At 45.8% G+C, this 13662-nt stretch overlaps 1 protein-coding gene across 5 annotated transcripts in view; it reads left to right on the top strand.

Moving 5' to 3' along the window:
• The window catches only part of LOC119480638 (cadherin-6-like), a 205916-nt gene that overhangs the window by 154063 nt on the left and 38191 nt on the right, over window positions 1–13662 (top strand). Inside the window, exon 1 of one of the 5 annotated variants that reach the window (XM_037757121.1) lies at window positions 13494–13623. The exons of the other annotated variants lie outside the window; for them this stretch is intronic. The gene's annotated coding sequence lies outside the window, so the exon portion shown is untranslated. Of the gene's footprint in view, window positions 1–13493; window positions 13624–13662 lie in introns of those variants that run through there. 5 annotated transcript variants of the gene reach the window in all.

The following is a 13662-nucleotide window of genomic DNA, read 5'->3' as shown; positions in this document are numbered from 1 at the left end:
ATTGTGAGCGAGAGAAATAGAAACACCTTTCCCGCACAAACCACCTGCCGAATCAAAGCGTGCGTACCATTCTGGGGCCGTCTATTCCTCAGGGAAGGACACAATGCGAGCGCTCTGCAGCAACATGGGGGACACAGTAATAACAGCGGCGTACTGTATCGGGCTGAATAATACCCAGGGCATCTCTCAGACAGTAGGGGAAACCTGTCCCCTTTTGAGGAAAAGGTCACTCTTTGAGAACCCCCAACAGCTGAACACTGTGCTTTTGACATGAATAACTGACAAACGGATGTGTACGGGTCTCGCAGGCCTCCAATTACTGTATCCCGCCGCTGTCAATCAAAGACAAATGGGGCAGGTCCTGCCAGAGGACCCTCAAGTTGCCGGAGCAGGCAGCCTCAGAACCAGAGGAGAGCTGCAAGCGCTCTGCAATAATTGAGTTTGATCTAATGAAGGTAATGCCAAACTTGGGTTATTGTTTGCCCGAGGACAATGCAAGAGGGCTGAATTCGTTGTTGGGAAAGATGCCGGGGGAATTTCTTTGAAATGGAAAAATTGCATTAAACATTCCATTTGTATTAATTATATTGTGCCTCTTATTAACATTGGCACGCTTAGCAGCAGCAGCAGCAGCAGCAGCAGCAGCAGCAGCAGTGCTGCGGGTAGTATTGGGCTTAAAGCGGCACTCCAAGCAATAATATTAAAGGCAACCATCCATGCCTGAGGCACACTGAAACCGCCTGTGATGTCACTGAATAAATGACTATAGCTTTATTCTGAAGCATTGTGTCTAGACCTTTGGTCCTGCGAGACATCAGTCACTCAAGTTACTCACCACTAGATTCAATTAATCATAGCCTTAATTCAATCCGATGGTCGGGCCTCCCAGCTGTAAGCCTCTAAGTGGGTTTTAAGAGAGCCGGAGTTTGCTGGTGTACGGTCCTCCATGCAGGAGCTGGAAGGGCTGCCAGCCTGGCAGGGATTTAATGACACTCCAGAGGTCAAGGGTTAGACTCGCAGTGGTAGGTGGAGTGGTTACTTGGGTCTGGAGTGAATGTGCAAACACAAATACGTAAGCACACACTCGTGCATTTGAGCAATCGTGCAAAAAGAAGTGGGCCTGTACATTCTCGCTCATCAGCTTCCACCAAACAAACTCAAGGAAGCATCGGATGTGTGTATGTGTGTGTGTGCGCGCGTAGACACACACAGAATACAATGTCAGAACTCGACCTACAGTAGCAGGAGCAGACGCTTGTGAAATGCAGTGTGGATCCTCCTCAGTCTCATAAATAATGGACGTTGGTGAAGCATCTGTCAACTTTTCTGTCAACCCTGTTCCAGATGGGAGTCAGACAGGCCAGGCCGGAGCAGCGTGTTACATACACATAACAAACCTCCATCCGGTGTGTCTTATGCGCCCGCGCCCTGTTTACATCAGCACACTGACACCCGCACTCACCTACACGCCTCAGCCTATCTGCTGATTTATTAGGTCCTGCACCGGGCTTCCTCCGCCGTTTTCTTCTTGGACCTGCTCGCCACACACGCACGCACAAATTTAATCATTGCAAGGGAAAAAGTGCAAGCGTGCTCTGAAGACCTCCCCTTGGTTCAATAAATGAAAGTTATCTCCATCTAAATAAAGCTCTTGGAGTAAACGCATCAGTAGCACCCCATCACATGGTGGTGGGGAGACAGTAAACATACACCTCCAGCGCCTCACATGTTTGTTGACTTAAATGTGGCACTGCTCACTTAGCAGTAAACACTCGCTGTGAGTTCCTTCCCCGACGTAGCCGCAGCCACTAAATCGTACTTCCTTGACATCTGGCTCTCGGAGAAATCTGGGTGTGTTGTCCACGGGCACGAGGCCAGGAAGAGGGACAGCGAGCGAGCAAACGAGCGAGCTCTGTGGTTCGTGCGCTGGAACAAGTTTTCGGGAGCGGTTCGGTCTCTGTCTTGCTTCCCTTCCCCTCTGGCAGCTGGGTGGTAGGATGAGTGGATCGGGCGCTGCCGGGTGGCGGTTACTGTACGGTTGCTTTATGGACTAAAGCACCGTCTTCCCGGCCTTGTCGTAATAGAGGATTCAGCTCATAAAGCAGCATCATGATTTGCAATAAGCAGAGTTAGGGGAGAGTAATGAAGGTGTAAATCAACTGAGCCATTCTTTTTTTTCTTCTTCTTCTTCTTCTTTTAATCTGACATTGGCAGTCTCTCTCCCTCTCTCCTTTCTGTTCTGTCCGCTCCCTCCTCCTCCTCCTCTGCTCCTTTCTCTCTCCCTTTGCAGTAATGGAAAGCCTGGTACTCTGTAATAAAGCAGAGTGAGCAGCAGTATTAGTAAACAGTCTCCGCAATCATTCAGCCAAGTCCAACTCCTTTATTTTGTGTGCGCGAGGTATTTTATACCCCCGTACGGTGTTAGGGCTGTGGGCGTGGGGGCTAATGAATGAGGGTGGAATGAGGAGTATTTAATTCCCGTCTGGGAGAGGGAGAGGCAGGGACTATTTGTTGGGCCTCCTCATAAGAACGTCTTTGTTTTCATTTTTTCACAGAGGCTTCTGAACAAAAAAAGCCTTCTTTTTGTCAATGGCAGCGTTGGGAATGTAGATGCAAATTTTCCCGCATACAAGCTTTACAAAGAGGAATAGGACCACACAGCCAACAGCAGGGCACCGGGAGCTTGCCTCTCTCGCTACCCTTTCCTTAAATAAAGACGTCATCAGGATTTTGAAACGGAGTAGTAGGTTGGATTGGAAGCAGTCATCAAAAGAGAGGGTCCAATACTCCCGAGTTAAAATGCCTGGCTGGGAATCATGTTAAAATTTCCATTCCTCGCTCCAAATCGATCGTATGGGTCCCTGCTCTCCAATATCCATGGTCACCTTTGCTATAAAGTAGGGTATTACTTCTTTAATGCAGTGGGGTTTCATTCTGTGACCAGTGAGGAGAGGAAGGAAAAGAAATGTATGTGGTGACCTCAAACACAAAGAAATGATGGCTGAGGATAATGAAAGAAAGTGACCTGAATTTTCAATACATATATACGACGTCTGTTCATGAGCGAGATTAGTTCCTTGTAGTCCGCCCATGACATTGGGTTGAATTATGTTCCTCGTCTGCCTGTTTAACTCCAGGTAGCTCCGCGGACACGTTAATGCAGTATTGATTGTTTATCTGTAATAACACCATGCTGTTGCTGCTGCGCCGGTGACAACAGGGGAGGAAGGGGAGAGGGTTTAGGGGATAGAGGGGGAGGGTGCCGCGGGTGGTAAGGTGGTGATAGATAACGCACTATACCCTCTTTTGACTGGTGGCCGGCGATTTTGAATCTGGGGGTAAAACGAGGTGGCTGAACATATCCTATCTGGCAATAGTCCAAGTGTGAAATGGGAAATAGAAACTGGGGTGAAAACGTCAGTGCAATGTGGCCGCTGCTCGATAAGGCCGTCTCCTGTCTCCGAATAATTCAATCTCCTGCTCCGACCATTCTGGTAACTCGCCGGTGCCAACGCCGCCGTCCACCCACTCTCTGCCCCTGGGCCCGGAGCCCATATGGCCAGCTACAGTGTCTCTCCGTGACCTATGGCCGGGCCTGTTGTTCAGCCAACCCCCTCCCGAGGAGCTTGGTAATTACAAATAAGCTGGAAGTCACACCGGCCATGAGAAAAGGTGAGTGTGATTAAAGATGTGTGTACAGCAAAGTTCAAGGGGTGCTCCACCGGCATGCCAGCGTATTGAATCGTGTGTCTCGGCAGTGCTCGGGAATCAAATGCTAACTCGGATCAATCAGGCTCCTTTGTTCATTAGAGTTGTCCCAAGAGTGGCAATAAAAAAACAACCCATCACAGCGCTCATTTCAATGATGAGGCCGCTGTCCCTCAGGGATAACTAGCCGAGGTAAATAAACATGAGTCACAGTTAAGGTCAGAGGAGATCACGGCCGTCTGTTGTTCATCTCAGAGGACGCCTGAATCCCTTTTGACGTGATTGGATTGAGAACAGTGCTGAAAGACCCTTATTTTAGCATCCATTCAAAAATGTGCGGCGACAAATGAAAAGCCAGCAAATATCCACCCTTTCATCTCTTGAGGAGCATAGCTAACGAAATATGTATTCACACAAGGCATTTTAATTCAGATGCCATCACAAATTGTGTGCCTCACTCTTGAATGGTATTCATACAACTCATATGATTTTCATTTGTTTTTTATCCCAAGGCTGCTCTGGCACGAGTTCTGCCTGTGACGAATGGCTTTCTTAACACTCCAATGCCTCAGTGGTTTTAGTTGGGTGCAGTTTGAGAGAGTTTTGTCCAATTTAAGAACAGTCAAAAGCTGTGGTATCAGAAGCTTTTGAGTGTGTGCGAAGCCTCCGGTATTAATAATGTAAAAACAGGTGCTCCTAACTGTCGCGGTGTTATTTTATGGTGGGCTTCTAGGAAAGGTCATTACTCTTAGTCGAAAGGGGAGACACGTTTGTGCAGCCTTTTTATTAGGGCCATATTTTAGGTGTGTGATGTCTTTGTTTTAGCTCCATGTATTATTTAGTGTTGTGTGACAATTGTGTTTGTGGCTGTCTCGCCGCTGACCCGCTGTTACAGTCGATATACGCCTGAATGGAAATGTGCTTCCACGTCGTTCCCTCTCATGTAATTGTCACAACGGGGAGGCCGAGACAAACGTGGGAACACAACTCATTCGCTGATTTTCAATTCACTGCGCCAAGTTTGACCTTTGTGTAGTCCAATCAATGTATCCGCTTCCAGAGACGCACTATTCATTTAAAAACAACGGCTGCGGCGTGATCTAATATCATGGTAGGGGCAATGTTATTAAGCGGTAAACAACGCTATTGATATAGAAGTAATAGCTTTTAATTACCAGATTTAATACGGATATTATTCCTACATTGATGCAGCTCTGGCCTTTTGATCCGGACTACGCGAAGCTAAATGTACAGATAAAACAGACTCTTATACTTGACTGCACATGGCACACACAAACACTTGGGAAGCAAACACAGATTTGCATAGAGACGGAGGCTCCCATAACCACCAGTGTGTCACCACAAAGGCCACAGTGGGGGAAAGCAGGAAGCCGCCAGACCCCTCCATTGAGCCTCCTCCATCCTCCCATCCCTCCCTCCCTCTGCCATTGTCAGCCTCTCAGAAGAGAGCTGTGTTAGACCACACGGCCGCTGGTGACAAAACATGTGCTCTGGTGAACACACAGGAAAGCAAACAACCAAGGATGTCTCATCTGCTAACGTGTCACCGGATGAATGCCATTAAGCTATTATTTCGTCGCTCTTTATGTGCGAGGACGTCTCGTGCCCATTTGTTCTGCCGACGAACAAGGAATGACCACATCTGTTTGCCACCAGGGTACTAGGCGTTATTAATCTTCGCGAGAGGACATTTAGCGAAATCAAACCTCCATTTATTAGCCCCTAGCGCGGAATTGGAGAACTGGCGAGGGGAGATAATGACTTTAAGCTCCCATTTAGTCAATTAATTCTGAGAAGTGGAATCAGAAACTACACGCTGAAAAAAGTGAGTCTCTGTTGTTTATGATGACGCAGTTATTTCAGGGCTGAAAGTCATTATTTGGCAGTAGACTCTGAACAAAATGATGCTGCCCTAATATACTAAGAGAATCTGGAGCGACTTCAGAGGAGAGGGACCCTTTAAAATAATGTGCTGAGAGGGTCCTCTTCAGCTGCCGCATCGCTCGATGGTAAACACAGCCATAAACACTGGAGCAAGTTCATAGAATCCCATCTTTGTTTTTATCAAAGTGACAACAGGGAGAAAGAAAAGGGAGTGAACTGAGAAACAGAGCACTGTGTGGAGAGCTGGCAACCCACAATTTAGTCCAGACTGTGGAGACATAAAATCAAGTGCACTAGAGGAAGGGTTACTTCAGGAGCCCTCGGTGGGTTCTAAACTGGGCCACTCAGACGACGGTTGTGAGAGCTTCGGACTGAGTGATGCAAGCTCCGCTGAATGATGGCACCGTGAAAAATAACTAGAAAACAGGGAAAATAGGGGTCTCTCATTGACTTGGCCCAGATCGTATGATTTATATGGGTTATTTGGTATGCATTTGGGCAGCGAGGCAAGGTAATGTGTTTGCAGTGAGCTCTGGAGCGATGCACTGGGATGAATGTTGTGGGCACACCCCTGCCTCTGACGGGGATAGTATGAGCTAATTTGTTTGGATTACTTTCATTCGGTCACAGTCTCACATCCCTGTATGTCCTGTATGATCAGGAAATTTATTAAACACATATTCCACAATCTGATGATTTCAACCTCCGTGTCTGAATACTGAAGCCAAGCCAAGCCAAGTGCCTTAAATTTGCATTCTCTCTAATGGCCAGCAGGGGACGACTCCTCTGGTTGTATAGAAGTCTATGAGAAAATGAATCTACTTCTCACTTGATTTATTACCTCAATAAACATTGTAAACATGAGTTTTATGGTCTCAATCACTAGTTTCAAGTCTTTTTCAATACAGCATGATGTTCATTTAGTAAATTATGGTTCCATTTAGAGTCAAATAGACCATAAAGCAGGGGATGCTTTAGGGCGTGGCTACCTTGTGATTGACAGGTCGCTACCACCGTATTTCTGTCTAGAAGGTAACCCACAAATTGCAAAAACGTGGAAAAACTCTTGCGAGACCCCGACGATCTATCCTAACCTTAAAAATTTGAGGTCAATGCCTAACCCTAACCATCTCCCAAATTGTTGGTTACCTTCTAGACACGACCACGGCGTTGTCAGGTCTGGGTGTTGTCCGTGTTTTTGTCTGACAACTCTAACCCTTTCGCATTGTGTTTTCAGTACATGAAAGTTAATTATAACCTATTTGGTTCTACTTCTAATATACAGTCTATGGTTTCATTCCAAAGCTTTTATCCTTTTTGTTTATTTCTCAATACTTCCTCAGATATGTTAGTAGTTTGCAGATAAACATCCGATAACAACCTTTATTGTTTGGAATAAGTTGAAATGTTGGCAACCCATGTTGGAGTGAAACTTAATGTGCTATTTAGAAGCAGAAAGGGGACTTAGAGAAGCGTTAACCAAATCTTGGTGCTGTTCCAGTGTTGTAGGTTGAATCCTAATTTCGACTAGAGGACTCTGGTGTTTTGCACTACAGTGCTGACATTCAGTCAGGAATTTCGGTTCAGCTTTGCATTCCAATTTGACTGGGGATTTTCAGCTGTTTATTCGCCGGCATTTTCATGATGATGATTTTGCCCTCCTCAATCCGTAGACAGTTTTTATTTTCCTTTGTGGTAATATCCCCCATCTGTCTGAAATCTCCTTTTAGTGATCAATTTCCTCGCCTTAATCTGTGAGGCGTGTGTTTCTGTACGTCAGATTGGAGTGGGGTGAAGTTATTTTCAAGACAATGCAGCGGTGTGTCTAGACGCTGTTTCTCAGCTAAACAAGATCAATATTTATTGACAGTGTTTTTTTTTCTTGTTTGGTCGCATCTGTATCCATTTTGCTGCAAGAGACACACAGGGTTTGTTTTTACACATTTGGAGAGCAAAAGTTCATCCATCTAGCCACTTTTTTGATAATTTGCCATTGGGAACTGGGTTGTGAGCCACTAACCCACATGGGCAATAAGACAAATGGGGAGCCCTGGATTTGGGTCGAGCTTACGGTTTTCCCAAATCACACTTGGGATTTTAAGTTTCTCAAGCGAGCAGCATAACATTGGTTGTGAATGACACCTAGTCCGAGTTGTCTGGGTCTTCTTAACAAACTGAGATGAGGCGAGGAGGAGGAGGAGGAGGAGGAGAGGGAGAGGAGGCCAAAGAGAGCAGAGATGGTGGAACAACCTGCTGCTGACACCTCCACACATTAGCAGCCTTTAAGGGTCTCCTTTGTGGATTGTAACATGGCCACGTTACCTGTGGCACCAGTGCCCAACCCTCCTCCTTCCTCCCCCATCCCTCCCCCCATCTCTTCTCCCTTTGCTCGTCCCCCTGGCTGACATTCTCCTCTCTCACTTTTAATTGCACCCCCGGGGGCTCTTTCTGGGTTGCTGTGGAAGTCTTTGGCTCAACGGGCGCGATAGGGTGCTTTGGCGTGTCGCTCATATCCCTCGTTAGGGAAAAGAAAGAGAAAAACAGGAAGAGCAGGTGGGAGAGGTAGACAACGGAGAGACGAGGAGTAGGCCTACTCTAAGAGGTCACTCCTGAGTCTAGATTAGGCTAAAATGCCACACAGGCCCATTGTGTGGAACAGCACATGTGCACTGGAAAGGCCATTAGCTGGCCAGATCCAATATGTATTGACAAATGCATTTGTGTGCCTCTCTGTGTCCCTGTCTCTATCCTCGTGCTCCTGTGTTCGATAAAACCAATAGATACATTTAATAGCTAATTGTCCTGATTCAAAATGTTATCCCAAGCAATTCTTTGAGCGTGGAATCACGGGGCATTCGAAAATTGGCAGCAGACACATTAATCTTGCTTACCCAGCACCCAGCACAATGCACAAGTCTTATTGCTCTGTGGCGACTCCACACAATCTGTGACAGGCAATTTAAAGCAATTTACTTTTTTCATTTTTTCATCAAGCATTTTTTTTTTTAATGCAATTAAATGGCACATGATATGAAGCGAAGACGGGGCAGGCGAGAGAGCGAGACAAAGAGAGAGCGAGTGCGCGCGTAAGGAGGGAGAAAATAAAGGCAGCCTTGTGCTTGTTGTAAACACTGCCTCTTAACTGGGAGAATATAATTATGGTGTCATGTTCTATTACACACCTTCATTATGACGATGGTGCTCCCTGAGAAAGCGAACAGGGAAAGACGAGACCTGTGGCTCCTTTTCTAAAAATCACCTCCAGCGACAGACGTTCGAGGAAGATGGCTGTGAACAAGAGCACACTCACTCTTTCTATGTCATTGTCACACAGTCTCGCTCCTTTAAAGGTTTATTACAACTTGTCGTGTTTTTTTTTTTCCATTGGCTTTAGTAACATTGGACTCATCATGTTAATTGCTGAGATCTGGAAATACAGTGACATTACTATAATGAAGCAGAAGGTTTATTTGAAGGTAAAAAACGAAAGTGAGCGCAGCCGAAATGTCGATAACGATCAGTAATAAAACTGTGTGCTCTGCCCACAATAACGGAAAGTACGTTAGGTCAAAGTTGAACCAGGCCTTCAGTCTGTAAACTGAGATTGATGTTCACAACAGACTATTTTTCTCTTCTAATTTGGCGCGGCTAAACTGGGGATTAGTGCGGAACGTGTCTGATTGTCTCTGCTTGTGTTTCTTGACCTATCACACTTCCTCTTAGCAACGTTGCTAAGTCCTTATTGTCATTATTAATCTGCGTAATTAACTCGGTGCCAATAGAAGCCGAGGCCAGTGCCGCGAATAAGATCCAAGTCGTGAGAAATCTGCAATTCTCCTTAAGCCGTCTTTCTTTCAACTTCACTCTCATACAGTACAAATATAAAGAGGCAGGCATTTTGTCGTAGCCACTGGGCTACATGTGGCACCATGGCATTCTTAACCCGCTATGACATTTCTTGACGTCGCAAAATAAAGCTTTAGCTGACTTACTCGTGGTCGTGGTCCCTTGTCAAGAGAATTATCAGGGCAGGGAGCTGTACAATGTGGCTTCCAGGGTATGACAAATGTGGTCAAGGGGTGAGCGCTCCTTAGGGACGGCGGAGCCCTCCATACAGTGAAAGCATTAGCTTTCCACAGTGACATTATGAAGAAATCTATTGTAAAGGCCGGCTTCCCAGTGCTGGGGGACTCGAGGTAGAAAGCTTCATGAGTCCACCCCAGAGACCGACTGGTATTTCCAACTACGCTGAAGCCTACAGCAAATCAATAGCTCAAAGTCCCACATGCTCCTCACCAGCGTCAATTAAGTAAATTCATAAAGTCGAGTGCGCTGGGAGTTGGAGGAGGAAAATAAAAAAGGGAAAATACTAGAGAGAGCAGGGGGAAAGCATCCAGTCATGTAGCAAATTTGGATAGGAAACAGAGCTTCTGCCATGAGAGTTGCGGCTTAGAGAAAGTAGAGAGTGGTGAGAGACTATTTCTCTACGGGCATTATTAAGAAGCCTGACAGTCCATCTCACTTTCACCTGCCTCCATCAGCACACGCACTGTTGACCCGGGAGTCTTTTCCCCCCCCTCCTCCCCGTGCTGAGCCAGGCAGAGGACACATGCAAAGTGACTGGCTTTCAGCGAAAAGCCCAGCGATAATGCATATCAGCTCAGGCCTATGCAAGCAAAGTAGGCAGCGGCAGGGGGATGGGGATGTGGAGGCAGGAGGGGGGAGGGTGGGGGGTGCTCTATAAACGGCAACGCACAAGGGGAAAAAAGGAAGAAGGGACCTAACCCCCAGCTTCAACCGCTCGCAATTTGCCTCATAAGGGGAAAGCAGGGCATGCCTTGGCTGCCTCTGGAAGACAGGTAGCGTAATGGATGGGCCAGTCTCCCAGCCTGACTGCTGACGTTGCTCTGACAGGACGTTTCAACCTCTCCTTCACTCCCTCTCTTCCCCCTGTTTGCCCCTTAGTGTTGTCACGGTAACTACATCTGATTTTCAAAAAACTTTTTTAAGCAAGTGTGTTGTGAACTACTGAAATTCCACTCTTCCATCACATCTAGAGGGCGTAAACAAAACGCAGGGATTTGAATTTGTTTAAAGAATAGTTCATGGAGGCAGTTTGACGTCATCTGGTTTTGGCCCAGAATCTCCAAAGTCGTCCTATAAAAGCAGGAATGCAATCATCCATTCTCAATACAAACAACAATAGCAGCCGCTACGCTGACGTTCGGTGGCCGACAAGGTTACAACGGCCCAAAACATTTCCATTAAGAAAAAACGTTGTGCAGCTTCAGAAACCATGCCAATTAGAACAAATACAACAACGGAAATGTGCTGCAAACAGAAAAATGCTGCATATTCAATCAACACAACAGAAGTTCTCAAGGCCTCTACGGTTTGTTGCTTTTTTATACTATTGTAAAAGACTAAGGCCAAATGTGGAAATATGTGCATTTTTGTGTTGCTTCTTTACTCCACTTTTCTCCTGTTTCTGAAGCTGCTGCATGTTTCTCCTAGCGGAAATGTTTTTGGCTGTTGTAGCATATTTGCCCTGTTCAAGGTGAAAGGTCAAGATTATCGGTACTCAACTCGGATATTGTACACATAAATTATTCTATCTATTAGAATGGCTCAAAAATGATGGACATTCTCTATATCCAGCTCCTCAAATGCAAGAATTTGCTGTTTTCCTCTGTCAAAAAAAGACAAAAAAATCATTAGTTGCGGCCCTAAAATGAATGTACACAAAATACAAGAGAGCTAGAAAGTGACAACACACAACTGACTTGTTTTTTTTTTGTTCTGCAGCTCACTGTGAGACTTTTCCTTTTCACCAGGTATGTGAGGACCTGTAAGCTGTGGCAAAGTGAGGTTGTTAATCAAAAAACGGTCCACAAGCACGTTTACATGATGTTTGACTCCGTGCCACCGCGGCACTTTGAGATGGGCTTGTAGGAGTGAAAGCAAACAAGATAGTGAAACCGTCTTTATGAACCCTGACAGAGACAAAAAAATATCAACTGTATCAAACTCTCCATTATGTTTTGAACTGAATCCTTCGTCGCCGCAAACAGCTTGACAGACCGGCTCAGGAGTGAAATATGCAGCTACTGTATTTTGTTTATCGAGCCAACAAAGACACCCAGCCGACATCAAAACCCCTGTACAGAAGCTGCTATAAAGCTTTCCCAGTCGATGTGGTGAGACATCTGTTTGTATAAAGCTCAGCGGTCGTTTTGTGACATTGCTTGATGGTTTGTCTTTATTTCCATGGTATCAGATTTTCAGATACTAAACTTAGCGCTACTATCCGAGACAGAATTGTGGTATTGTGACAGGACGACTGCTTCTGCTCCCTTTTTGCTGGCACCTTTCCTCTCACTCCTCTTCTCTCGCTCCATTTCCCTCGCTCCCTTCAGTCTGTCTGACTCCCCCCTCTGCATGCAGGTCAGGGTACTTAATTCATGTCCAAAGACATCGTTTCCTCATTCCCCAACATACTGTGTGAGGACCAGACATGCCATACATTGAGGCTAGACTGCACCCCACCTTCCCCCCCTCCTCCCCGCCCGCCTTCTGAGAACGTGCGATACGGAGGAGCGTTGCAGACGCTCCCCAGCGGACCCGCTGATAACCCTCCCACCAAACCCCAGCCGAGGAACACTGGCGGCCTGGATATCGCCCAGCCGGGGCGGAATAATGAGAACAAAAGCAGAATACATGGCCTTCTTTTTCATTCTTCCTACCCCTCCTTCTCCTCCACCTCCGTCCTGCTCTGTTCCTCTTGTTCCGTTTCCTTCCTTCACACATTTGCCAGCGCATTCTGCGTTGGCCTTCGGAGGGAGGCGGACACAGAGAGAAAAAAGGGAAGGAGATGGGTGGGAGAAATGATTGAGAGACGGAGAGCGGAGATATTCCGCTGCCCACATCAGGGCCCTTCTCTATGGTTTGCAAACAGTCATTTTGTTCGGTATCTTTACACTGATCTTAAGGTAATAAACTGGGGTTGACATTGGACAGGGTCTCCATTGGCATTCTGCTGGGTCTGATAACAAAGTGTGCCGAGGCAGATTGTTTAAAAAGATAGACTTTGCCGCTCCACATTGAGCCTTGCACTCTATTAGATGTTGATTCAGGGGCTTAATGCAGATAAAGTAGCTCTACACATGCTGTACAACATGTAAGCCAATACATTGATGTGTAATATTTCTAATCTGATATTTATCAGGTTAGGCGGCACTCAGCCTGCCCATCAATCACATGACTGACAGTCGACATACAGTACGTGTGTGCACATGAATGTATATCAGGGCTTGTGTCGATGGGGATGTATGGATGTGTGTGTGTGTGCGGCAGCAGAACAGTCAACCACTGTGTTACTGATTTCAGATCTGCTCTCCAGCTCCTGCTTTTCCGTCTTGCGCCTGTTTTTCACCTGGACCTGATTACTCAAAATCCTCTGCCTCAAGTGTGTAATCGCATCTTAATTTCATGTTTGTTTTTTATCAAATAATTTTGTGCATTTCTTTTTTGCAATAGTTTCCCTCGAGGCAGGCTTTATCAAGTGATTGCTATATGTCAGGGGTCACCTCAGATCTGCCATCTTTAGCTCGCTGCTGGGAACAATTGCAGTAAATGAGAGAGAAAATGTCTGACGATGGCACAGGAAAATAAAATGTAAAGAAAAGAGCAAAGAGAGTGAAATTAACTTTGTGTCATATAAAGTAGGTCAATTGATTTCATTGGAACTGTCTCGCATTTCAGCGGTTTGTTGTTTATAATTTTCATTCCTTGTTTACACTGTTTGTTCGTGGTTTACTTATTTTAGATTTAATTTAATCTTTATGCTTTCACAGATCTTCTATTGGTATTTGTTAAGACACGAAGCACATATTTGTAGAGACATCTCCAGGAGTTCTTATCTTTTCACTCCCCATTTGCACTTGGTCTTGACTCAATTTGAAAAGTACTGCATCTTCAGAAAAGCCCGTTCCTCCACTGAATTGACTAAAGGTTAGGAAACAAAACAAGATCTTGTGCAGTAACAAATCG

This window comes from Sebastes umbrosus, chromosome 21, assembly GCF_015220745.1.
Source record: "Sebastes umbrosus isolate fSebUmb1 chromosome 21, fSebUmb1.pri, whole genome shotgun sequence".
Lineage (NCBI taxonomy): Eukaryota > Metazoa > Chordata > Actinopteri > Perciformes > Sebastidae > Sebastes > Sebastes umbrosus.
Note: the sequence above shows the minus strand (reverse complement) of the source record. Positions and strands in the feature narration are given on the sequence as shown.